General features: G+C 41.3%; 1 protein-coding gene and 1 long non-coding RNA gene across 2 annotated transcripts in view; one reads left to right on the top strand and one right to left on the bottom strand.

Moving 5' to 3' along the window:
* Nucleotides 1-12864, top strand: part of LOC309499746 (cystatin-A-like) — a 196200-nt gene that overhangs the window by 50940 nt on the left and 132396 nt on the right. The gene's annotated exons all lie outside the window — the stretch shown is intronic.
* On the bottom strand, nt 670-3089 carry LOC309498982. Its single transcript, XR_014206091.1, has 3 exons — nt 2614-3089; nt 1391-1569; nt 670-695 (listed from the first exon to the last, which is right to left on the bottom strand). It is a non-coding gene; the product is annotated as an uncharacterized lncRNA (long non-coding RNA).

A 12864-nucleotide genomic window follows, 5' to 3' on the forward strand; every position in this document is an offset into this window, starting at 1 on the left:
AACAAGTTTCAACTGCAAGTAGTGCACTACTATAATAAAATAAAATGTAATAGAACAATAATGTTTAAAATAGTAAAAATCCACAATTATTTAAAGGTTCATTAAAATGTCTAGTCATAGGCATGTTCGGGTTGTGTCTCCAAAAGTGATCTATGAAACCCATGACCTGAGGCATAATAAGGCTGCTGGGAATGAGACTGGGCCGTAGGTAGACCTGAATTGACAGGTTGATATGGGGTAGGTTGTCCAGGTGACGACAATGACCCGCTTCTGTCATTCTCCTGGGCGTTGTATATCATAATCATTATGCTTCTTTTTACTCGTGATAACAGAACTGGGTCTTGAATATCCCTCAATTCCAAAGCCACCTGGTTCCCAAAAGAAGTTAATGTATCCCGAGGTGTTTGTGAGTCCACTTGAGAAACCATCTGTTTCAACAAATCCAGCTTCTGCAGCTCTACAGCATCCTCAGACACCCGCTTTCTTTTTTGGGGATTGTTGCTCAAACGTGGTTGTTTACTGCTATCACTTGAAGCAGTTGAAGCAGTTTCCTCTGGTAATGGAAAGGCTTCTTGATTTGACGGAATTGGGGTGGATGCAGAACATGGGGAGCTGTCCACAGATGGTGTATCAGGCCTTAGGTCTGAGAGATCCATATCCTCTGCATCACTCTGCCCACTGAATGATGCACCAAGCTGGAACAGAGAAGACGGTGATAGGATTAAGAAAGAGCTGCTTTAACAACATGCACTTACATTAACAACATGCACTTACATTACCCAGTTCAGCACAGTGTAAGATTTGAGTCAAGAGAGCAGAATAAAAGTATTACTGTAGCATGTGTGACACAGCGTGTGTATGTGTGTGGTATTGTATTTTTCAGTGATTTTTTCAGTCAGTGACTGAGTGAGTGTGCATGTTTGTGTATATGCCAAATCTGCCACTATTAATAAGCTTTTGTCCTCAAATACACATTATTGCATAATGTAAATTGTTAGGTAGATTATGTTATACAAAATCCGATGGAAAACCAATATTTCTCATCTGTAATACGTTTGTGGACATGGCTATTTCAGCAGAGCAATCTCGTCTGGAGTTATGACGGACGCACAGAATGAGTGCATTCAGATATGACCTTGTTGCATAAAATGTATTATAAAAGAAATGACATCTAAACCCTTTCACCTTTGTAATGATATTTGGCATGACTAGTTTAATACCCTTCTTCATCAATTTAATACATTGTAAACTTTTAATAGTTTGTAAACAAAAACACGTCAAGACCGCTCACAGGCCTTGTTCGTTTTAATATGTATATGTTGGTGTATGAGTGTTACAAATGCATGCTATTACAAATAAATTTTTTGCTTCTGTTGACTGTTTAACTTACTGTTGTTTCACATGGCCGGTGGACAATATATGTTTTGATGAAATCCATCACTCTGAGAAGCCACCTTTGCCGTGGAGTCAAGGGTTTGCTGCCACTCCCACTTGGTTTGGGTTTCTGCAAACGACAGTACTGCGTTCGCAGGGATATTGCCCTGGTCTTAATGTCCTCAACAGTAAACTCTACAATTAATAAAGAAAATGCATTATTTTCAGTTATGCATCCCCACAAATTCATTTATTTTATTTTGTCTGTTTCAAACTAATCCTTCCCTGGTTTAAAGTATCTCTCGACTGGTACAAAAGGCAGATTGGACTTAAAGGGATAGTTCACCCAAAAATGAAAATTCTGTCAGTAATTACTCACCCTCATGTTGTTCCAACCGTGTAAGACCTTCGTTCATCTTCGGAACACAAATTAAGATATTTTTGATGAAATCTGAGCCTTGTCTCACTCCTCCATAGGCTGCTAGGTGGCCCAAACTTGCTGGCCCAGAAAAGTTATTAAAGAGATCGTTAATATAGTCCAAGTGACTCCAGTGACTTAATCTTAAGTATATCAAGCGACGAGAATACTTTTTGTGCGCAAAAACAAACAAAAATAACGACTTTATTCCACTATTCATTTCCTTCTCTCTGGGCCTCGTAGTGTTTTTGCGGTGCGCGCGCGTCTGTGTTATACGTCATCACGCATCACACACATGACCAGCGTCGGCCAATAGTGAGCCTACGTGGTGACGTGCAACACAGACGCTCAGCGCAAAAACACTACGAGGCCCAGAGAGAAGGAAATGAATAGTGGAATAAAGTCGTTATTTTTGTTTGTTTTTGCGCACAAAAAGTATTCTCGTCGCTTGATATACTTAAGATTGAGTCACTGGAGTCACTTGGACTATATTAACGATCTCTTTAATAACTTTTCTGGGCCAGCAAGTTTGGGCCACCTAGCAGCCTATGGAGGAGTGAGACAAGGCTCAGATTTCATCAAAAATATCTTAATTTGTGTTCCGAAGATGAATGAAGGTCTTACGCGGTTGGAACAACATGAGGGTGAGTAATTACTGACAGAATTTTCATTTTTGGGTGAACTATCCCTTTAAACTTTAACTGAATATCCTCTTACTACACAATAATATATATCACAATAAACAGAATTACAGTAAAAATGTTTAGTTTTGCATTTCAACCTATAACATTTAGATAATGTAAAAATAACATTTTGCTCACCTGGCTGTTTAAGAGCGTTTGTAATTTCAGTCCATCTTTTCTCTTTCTCTGAGCGGTTGTGGTACATCTCATGTCCAACATCATAAAGGCATTCATGCTCCTGCCAGAGTTCGATTAAATTTTGCTCTAAATCCTGGGTCCATTGCTTTCTTGACATGTTGCTCATCTTTCTGTCCGTGTTTCTTCCAACTCGTCTTCTTCCGTGTTTCTTTGAAAACCGCGTATTTACCCGCGTATTTACCCGGTGACCTCAACCCATGCCTTGCTCTGATTGGCTGTAGCTCATGACATCAGTGAGGTTGAGTCGGCCGACAGCTCTGGATATCTAGCATGCTAGATATTTTTCTGGGCTCGGCGACGCGTCTGCGAGGCGTCTGCGAGCGTCTTTGATGCGTTGTTGGCTCTTTCATACTAACAGATTGGCGAACGTTCATCGCCCGCGATTTGCACGCGATAACACCCTGACCTGTCGGCGAGCTCAACGATTTGCAAATCGGGCTTAAAATCATGTAGTGTGAACTAGGCTTTACTCATTCTCTCAGTGTGTGTGGGTGTGTGTGTGTCTGTTGATTGATGCTGATGAGCTACTCAACGCCAGCTGAGGTTAATCGGCCCTGCTATTTAATGCCTGTGCTATTTGACCTGAACTTGTCAGATAGTTTGGTGTTACCTTGCTTTGTTCCTGGTTGTGTTCGAGTCTCCCTGGTCTTGTGCTGCGTCTCCTGTGGATTTTTCTGTTCCTGTCTCTGTGTATTTTTCTTCAGCTGGAGTCATCTTGGAGGAGGACATTGTTGCCCATTGCATCCTTGTGCTACCAATAGTGACTTTTCATCTACACATGCTTCACCTGACTCTTACCTTCCCTCTTGTCTGCAGTCACACTCGCCACTGAATCCTCCTTTGGAGTTGGTCATCCACTCCCTCCCCCTGGATGAGGGCCGGGTGGAGTCTTTGTTTGTGTGTGTCTGTTCCACTGCTGGCTCCCAAAAAAAGGCCGGAGCAAGCGGTACCCACACTTCAAAGAAAGAGCAATTCCTCTGTTCCTGGGTCCCAAGAGGGCAAGTCTGGTGGTGTGCAACCCTGTAAAGCCTTGCACCCCTCAGCCCCCTCTTGTTCGCCAGCTGGCAGCTGGGTGCTGTTCGAGGACCCGGTCATCCGCCTTCTCACGCATCCCCTGCCACCTAGTGGAGTCAGGTAAGTGTTGCACTGCACACTCAGATCCCGCTTCGGGCCGCCTGCGTGCCTCTTTAGCCGGATCCCTGTCCTCTACTTCGCTGCCCCACCTCGGGTACGTCTGTGGTGGCCCCTGGTCCGGTCTCATGGAAGTCTGAAACGCTTCCCAACCGATGCCCAGCCTGGCCCCAATCGGCACCTTCAGATTCGGCCTGCGATTCATTTCGCTCGGCTTCCGCCCAGGCTCAGTGATATTCATCATTCCTCGGTGTTGAGCAGAGATGCTCCTAAAAGATTTGTGAGATTCGTCACACCTAGGTGTTGAGCAGAGCTCCTGTCCTGTGTGTGTGTGTATGCCGCAGTCCTACTGGCGAAGGACGCGAGGTAGCCGTTCCCTCCAGCCGATATGAAGTCTGGCTTCCAAGAGCCTGTACTTCATTGTACCCTTAATGTGGTGGCTTACGACCATCTTGGATCTGTATCAACTGAAACGGGCCCTTTTTCGAAAGCCTCCGTTCACTTGTTAAACACAGAGTTGCATTTTCAATGCCCCGTCCCCAAGCTTGGTCTGCAGCGTTTGACCTGAAAGATGTGTACTTCAGATCTCTATCCTTCCGCTCTACAGGCCTCCTGTGTTCTTGTGTTCGAAGGTACGAAGTATCAGTACATGGTCCTACCCTTCAATGGCTCCATAGCCAGTTGGGTCTTCAGGTCAACTGGGAAAGAGTAATCTCGCCCAAGGAACGAGAATCTCTTTTCTAGTGTGGAGATGGTCTCGGCCTAGCGCATCTCTCAAATAGAGGTTCGTAAACTTTCAGAGGCTCCTGGGGCATATGGTAGACGCAGCCACACGGCTTCCTCCATATGAAGACCGCTTCAGCACTGGCTTCACGGCCGAGTCCCGAGGTGGCCGTGGCAGAGCGACACGCTCTGTGTGGTGAACACCCTGGCCTGTCGCCAAACCCTCAGCCCATAAACAGACCTTTTGTTTCCCTGGGCCAATGGCTCCTGGAACAAGTGTCCACTAATGTTGGCTGAGGGGGCCACGTATAAAGGGCATGCAGTAGCAGAGGTCTGGGTACTAAATAAGTACTAGTATCTATTGAATAAGTACTAGTAGCTAATGAATAAGTAAATGGTAAATGGTAAATGGACTGCATTCATATAGCGATTTCGCTATGGCCACCAAAGTGCTTTACATATAGCCTCACATTCACACATTGCTTTGAATCTTTTCCTTGTTTGTTTGATTCTTTCTTTTCAAGAGATTGTTTTGTAAAATTTGAAGTAGACCGCTCTGAAGACAAACAAGAGAGCAAGAAAAGACAATAAAAAAAGACTAACTAAGAAGTATTGTTTTGTTGTTTATGTTACATCCCTGACCTAGACCAGGGACCGTAACATAATGAATAAGTACTAGTGTATTTTTAATAGGTACTAGTATCTAATAAAAAAGGAACTAGTATCTAATGAATAAGTACTAGTATCTTTAAAAATGTACTTGTACCAAAAGAATAAGCACTAGTATCTAACAAATAGGCACTAGTACCTAAAGAATAAGCACTAGTAGCTAATTAATAAGTACTAGTACTTAATGGAAAAGATACTAGTATCTAAAAAATAAGTACTAGTAGCATGAAAATAGATACTAGTAGGTTTTAAGGATTAAATGTTAAAACGGCTTGCCATACACATAGAGCCTGAAATACTCGGAGTTAGTATTAATGATCCTGTGCCGGACCAGCGTACTCCTGAGAAGGACAGTGAGAGTGTATAGATCCTAAAGACCTGTGTGCTCATGTGTGATTGAGGGTAGGAGTGATAGTAGCTTCTTGACGGGACGCCGTCACCTTACTACAGGGAAGTATTGTATTGTATTGTAAGTATTCAGGGAATTACCTCGAGATACTGTAGTTATTATTTAAACAACTGGGAGATGTTTAAATTGCCCGTGGTGAAGAAGTCAGATTAAGTAGCTTGTATTCATATTAAGAATTTCCACGAAAGCTGTCAAGGTTTTTATAGTTCATCATGTGATGTAACAAAATTATCTTTTGTCCTTTCTTGCAGGATTTGTCACGGATTACTTAGTCCTGCTCCATCAGCTCTCTACACTATCAAACCCAATGGCTCTTTTAAGACCCAACCCTTCCAAAAGCTTCCATATCTCTTTCTGTCTTGTGTGGAAGTGTGTTCAGTGTCAGCTACCAGCTCCTCTTCCTCTTGATGTAGTCTTTCTGTACAAGTACAAGATGAGAACATAATCAACACAAGCAGTCATAACAAATCAGTAATGTATTTAAAACTCTTTAGTACAACATGCCTATTTCTTCATCAACTGGCTTCATCCTCCTTCAAACAATCAGACAAAACAAGAAGTTAATAACTCCAGAAAAATAGTTTTGGTGAATATGGTGGCAGGTGTCAGTACTCACCATATTCAGTCATTTCCAGATTCCAAAGATTTGCTCATTCTAGGAGCTATAAAAACGTATGAGATATAACGCATCTATGAGATATCTATGGATATATGATATACCTGCATAAGTAGGAAAATACAGTTACAGTGAGGGCCAGGCGGAGGCACTGATGTAAGTGTTCATTACTGAGGGTGCTCCTGTATTTGTTTTTCACCATATGCATGGTTGAAAAGGGACTCACAACAGTATGTTGAGGGAAACATGGTGAGAATTTGAAGGGCCATCTTCTGCAAGAAAGGGACACCTGCTACAGGGACCATCTTAGTCCAGAAGGTGGCAGGGTCACAGAGAGACTCCTGCAGTGCAAGGTTTTCCTGAAGCTCAATTAGCTCTGATTGAAGAGAAGCAGCACTAGCCCATGGGCAGATTTTCAGGGCTTCAGTTGAAAATTCTGCGATGTTTTTGACAAGGAATGGATTTTCCATGCATAGTAAGACTTGTTTTCCCACAGGGAAATCTCCAAAGCGAGTTTGGAAATTTTCAATCAGCTTGTCCAGGAATTCAGCATGATTGTGATGATGATGTGTTCCTGCTGTTTGATTCAAAAGCTTTGGGAAGTGAAGCAGGTCCTGCTGTAAGTCACACTTGAACAGCTCCAGTTTCTTCTGAAAGGCACAGACAGCTGATGTGAGGTTACACACTGTGTTATTTTTGCCCTGGAGCTTCATGTTCAGATCATTGAGATGGGAGGTAATGTCAGATAGAAATGCAACAATTTCCATTTTTTCTTCATTCTGCATGAATTCCACGAATTGTTTTGCTTCTGCACTCTTCTGATCCAACAGAAAGTTTCCAACTCTTTCCTATAGGGATAACTGCAGGCTGGAGCAATGGGCGTGCCAAAAGGTAGGAAAGAGATGGGGCGTGCCATAAGGTCTTTGCAATTGGATGCGAAAGCTTCCTTTTCCGCATAAGCGAGCCATAAACTTAATCACCACTGGCCAACAAATAATTATATAAGACCAAATACTTTTCATTCACTGTTAAAATAGCGATAATGATATTGAGAATATTACATTCGAAAGAACGTTACCTTCGGAACTTCTGCATGACGCGGGTTACATGACGTCATCACCACCGTGACTTTGTTTATGGCTTATAGTGGATCAGTCATTCAAATAAATCATAAAAAACTAATTACAATTATTATTTTAAAGATAAAAAATGTCTCCTGATACTATTAGAGTCACATTGTTCATCATTTGGAAATAACCTGTTTTAGTGTTTTTTAACATTGTATTGGTTACACATATCAAAAATACATTATACAATTAGTAATTTGTACTGTTTTGAACTGATTTCCAATATAGTTTTTTGTACTTTCATTTAAAGTGCATACAAACTAAAAACAATGTTTTTCTGGATAAAAACAAATATATATGTTTGATAAAACACTCACCACATAATAACTAGAGGAGTAAAAACAGTTTAATAACCTTCTGTTAAGTGACATTAACTAATTTAGCAAAACAGACACCGTTTTATATCCACAAAACATTTATTCAGTTGTCATTTTTCAACAATTTATTATTTGAAGCGTCAATTCAATTTCTGTCATCAAAAGATTGTGTTCAAAGTCAAAACACAAAGAAAACTCATTCCTTCACTCATTCTGTAGTAGCAGTCCATTGAACAGAAGCCATCAAACTCTTTGTCTGAATAGAACACAGTAAAGACCCCCTTCTTTCCATTGCCGCAATATCCAGTGGTGTTTTTGTAGATGAATCCACAGGCTGGTCACAACTGGTAAACTCAAACTCCACCCTGTATTCCTCCCTCACATCCAGACTGACAGACTTCCAGTCAACGATACCTACAAAAACTGAATTAATGCAATAATCTTAATTAAATAGCTATATTAGCTTAACTTGAGTACAAAAACAACTTGCATCACATTAAGTGTAATTGTGATTGTCAAAAGATTTGGTAACTAACCAGAATTGTATTAAGTTTAGTGACAACGTGTTACAATGTTTCATGGTACAATGACTGGTAGGCTACTTGTACTGCTTAACACAAATTTCACGATTTCAATTCAATTCTTGGGATTTGATTCCAATCTTGATTCAATAATGACTCATTTGGATAAATATTAGGTACAGTAGATAGCCTACATGTTCATTTTTCTCAAGAAAAAAAAATCTCACATAATGCTGTAAACATACAGAGAGCCCTATCAGCTGGTATTATTAAAGGTTAAAAATAACAAATTAAATTAAATATAATGCAGTTTTCATTATATAACAATTATTTAATGGCACAAGTAAAAATATAATGCATTTGTAATATAGTGCACAAATTTTGTTCATTTCATAAAAGTAATACATATACATACTGTCCAGCCAGGCAAAGTGAGCTTTTTTTATTTTTGAAAACCTGTATGGTTATGGTTTCATTAAACTTTCTGCACACTAGTGACAGAGTGTGAAAGGCTTTGTCTCCTTCTTCATAATCATAAACAACATCTAGAAGAATGTGACTGAGTACCTCTGGTGGTAGCTGAAAAAATAAAAATAAACTCAAAACTATTTTTAAAATATAAAATAACTCTTAATGAAATACTTAGAATTCAACCGTACATCAGCAAGGCCTCCTGTTTGGTCCATGAGTGGACTTTTTTATTTTTATTATTGCAAAGCATACATACATCTGTAGGAAACTTTAAAAATGAGAGAGAGAGAGATTTACAAAGTGCTAAATGTCATTACTTTAAATTTCTATTAGAATTAGAAATTACCCTGAGCCTTCAAGTAGCAGTACACAGCACCAAAGACGCTGACTGGACCATCTTTGGAGCTGTGTCACTACACTGTTTGTCTGTCTGTTTCACTACTTATAAAATCGGACTTATTTATTATTGTTTTTGAGCAGTGGCAGCAGTGAAAGTGCTTTTTCTGCATTCCAAGTGGCAGTCAAATATGATACAATCTATGAGAATCATAAATAACAAACAAAATTTAAAATAGGAAAATTCATATATAAAGCAAAACAAGTTTGACATAAGTTTCCAATTATGATACGTAACCAGCGCCGTCGCAGGTGGGGTGCGAGGCCCTGTGCGAACTTGAAATGCGAGGCCCTGCTCTTTGATGTGGATGCTCAATTGCGCATGAATAACAGTCAAACGGACGTAGCTGTTCTAGTTCTATTGCACGCATAATCTCGCTGCAATACGTTTTTATCAAGTAGAATAATACAGCATAATCATGCACATAGTCTCAGCTATGACTTTTTGCTATTTATTTCAGAGCGAAAAAAATCAACTGTGCAACGAGTCCTTTACATAAAGTCAGCTCGAGAATTTGTCCGAATACATACATAGATCCGCCTACTTAACTAACGTATATCTTAATGGTCCAGTGGTAGAACTTTCGCCAAGCGTATCAGAGGTTCTGGGTTCGAGTCCGCACTTGTATATATATATATATATATTTTTTTTTTTTCAAAACCGATTATGTTCATCAGTGGTTGTACACTCACCTAAAGGATTATTAGGAACACCTGTTCAATTTCTCATTAATGCAATTATCTAATCAACCAATCACATGGCAGTTGCTTCAATGCATTTAGGGGTGTGGTCCTGGTCAAGACAATCTCCTGAACTCCAAACTGAATGTCAGAATGGGAAAGAAAGGTGATTTAAGCAATTTTGAGTGTGGCATGGTTGTTGGTGCCAGACGGGCCGGTCTGAGTATTTCACAATCTGCTCAGTTACTGGGATTTTCACGCACAACCATTTCTAGGGTTTACAAAGAATGGTGTGAAAAGGGAAAAACATCCAGTATGCGGCAGTCCTGTGGGCGAAAATGCCTTGTTGATGCTAGAGGTCAGAGGAGAATGGGCCGACTGATTCATGCTGATAGAAGAGCAACTTTGACTGAAATAACCACTCGTTACAACCGAGGTATGCAGCAAAGCATTTGTGAAGCCACAACACGCACAACCTTGAGGCGGGTGGGCTACAACAGCAGAAGACCCCACCGGGTACCACTCATCTCCACTACAAATAGGAAAAAGAGGCTACAATTTGCACGAGCTCACCAAAATTGGACAGTTGAAGACTGGAAAAATGCTGCCTGGTCTGATGAGTCTCGATTTCTGTTGAGACATTCAGATGGTAGAGTCAGAATTTGGCGTAAACAGAATGAGAACATGGATCCATCATGCCTTGTTACCACTGTGCAGGCTGGTGGTGGTGGTGTAATGGTGTGGGGGATATTTTCTTGGCACACTTTAGGCCCCTTAGTGCCTATTGGGCATCGTTTAAATGCCACGGCCTACCTGAGAATTGTTTCTGACCATGTCCATCCCTTTATGACCACCATGTACCCATCCTCTGATGGCTACTTCCAGCAGGATAATGCACCATGTCACAAAGTTCGAATCATTTCAAATTGGTTTCTTGAACATGACAATGAGTTCACTGTACTAAAATGGCCCCCACAGATCTCAACCCAATAGAGCATCTTTGGGATGTGGTGGAACGGGAGCTTCGTGCCCTGGATGTGCATCCCACAAATCTCCATCAACTGCAAGATGCTATCCTATCAAAATGGGCCAACATTTCTAAAGAATGCTTTCAGCACCTTGTTGAATCAATGCCACGTAGAATTAAGGCAGTTCTGAAGGCGAAAGGGGGTCAAACACAGTATTAGTATGGTGTTCCTAATAATCCTTTAGGTGAGTGTATATACACAGTATAATACCAGTTAGTATTATGTTAAAAAATGCATACATATTCACATATTAAATTATTAAAGGGATAGTTCACTTTAAACTATATTCACTTTTTTCGCCTATATACAGTCTGACAGATCAGTCTCAGGTTGACACTTGTAGTTCTGAAAGTTAAGTTGCACAACTTAAGGTAATGTTTATGTATGTTTAATGTATGCCTTAGTTTGAAGTTGTTATTGCATTTCAGAAAATGTTTTCTATCAAAACAATGTAATATGGCACATAAAATGTTTAGTTTTTGAGCGATATTGTAAGCAATGTAGGCAATAAAAATGTTGCTATTTCCAAAAATTTTACTAATTTTAATAACTATTAAACTATTAGTTATTTTGCTAATAACTGCAGCCTTTCTCTCAAACAGCAAGTATTTTATGGTAAAGCCTCTATCTGCCATGACCTCATCTCCAGGCATTAAGTAGTCCAACATGCCTGAGTCCATAGTGATAAATTTGTCACTGCATCGCCCACCATATGCTGCAGAAATGAACATAATCAGTCCACATGGGGCAACAGCTACCAGGTATTTCACAGTGTTATGTGAATAATAATGACTGTATGTTTCTCCTCTGGAATCAAGGTTTTTGGGTTTCTGTAAAAGGCTCTCACTGCAGTCTATAATACATGTTGTACTGGGAAAATTACTCTTGAAGGCTGCAGGCATGGTTGCCCGAATAGTTTCTCTGGGAAGCCATGGAATAAGAGGTCGGAAAACTTCCTCCAGTTTGTCGATCCAATATGAGATTATCTTGCTAGCCATACTCAGTGATACATGAAACTGTCGGTAACCCTTCCTTTTACAGTCCCCTAATTACAAGGTATTTACCTGGTAAATATATGGTAAGTTATAGTTGGTTATTGGTAATTACCACAGGTAACAAGTATGTAAATGCAGAGAAACTACAAACTAATTACTAGGTATTTACCGGGTAAATATATGGTAAGTTATAGTTGGTTATTGGTAATTACCACAGGTAACAAGTATGTAAATGCAGAGAAACTACAAACTAATTACTAAGTATTTATTTTGTGTGTGTGTGCTTGCACAGGGTGTGTGTGATGCGTCATGTGCAGTAGTGCATAGAAGTACTTGTAGTCAGTGCATGTTGCATGTTGTGTGCTGCATGTTGCTCCTGCTTGCTACTCTCTGCTTTCAGCTACTGCCACCGGCTAGCCCCCCTAGTGGAGGTGAAAAGAGGAGCCGAGTGCGTAAGCCTCCTCCTGCCGGTACACAGCCTCTCTACCACCAAGACTCCTGCAGTGCCTCCACGTGGCCACACACGGATACTGGGTTCCGCGAGGCCCCAGGCTAATCTGCAGGGGATCTCGGAGAAGCAGTGGGCCCCAGAGGCACGACGTGCAGGCCCACCGGCGTGTGGACACGCCCTGCCGTCTGCCAACCACTGCCCCAGCTAGGGGTCAAATAGCATGGGTAGATGGGGCTCATAGCCTTGGATGGCAACCTGTCTAAGAGAAGGTCACTCTGAAATAAAATCGGGACTGTGAGGAGTTGCGCCCCACAGTCCGCTATTAGCATAGTAAAGCCAACCATGGAGCACAAAGATATCCCAAATCCTATACTTCCAGCGGCGGGAGTCTGTAGGAACATCGCGGCGGACGGTGGTGCTGGTCCTCCTCCTGGAGGACACCATGACAACGGGACTTTAAACCCTGGGATTGTCCCAGGGAGGGTCCTGTCCGACTACATCACCCCGTCCAGAGACCAGTTGTTATGGGAACCTTCAACGCATGCACAGCGAGAGAAGAAGCGAGGTTGATAGAACTTGCACATTGTGCAGAGGAACGGGGAGTGGAGATCCTGGGGGTCCAAGAACATAGGAGAGTGCACACTGATGACCCGATA

The sequence above is a fragment of the Leuciscus leuciscus genome (genome assembly GCF_965113295.1).
Source record: "Leuciscus leuciscus genome assembly, chromosome: 5".
Taxonomy (NCBI): domain Eukaryota; kingdom Metazoa; phylum Chordata; class Actinopteri; order Cypriniformes; family Leuciscidae; genus Leuciscus; species Leuciscus leuciscus.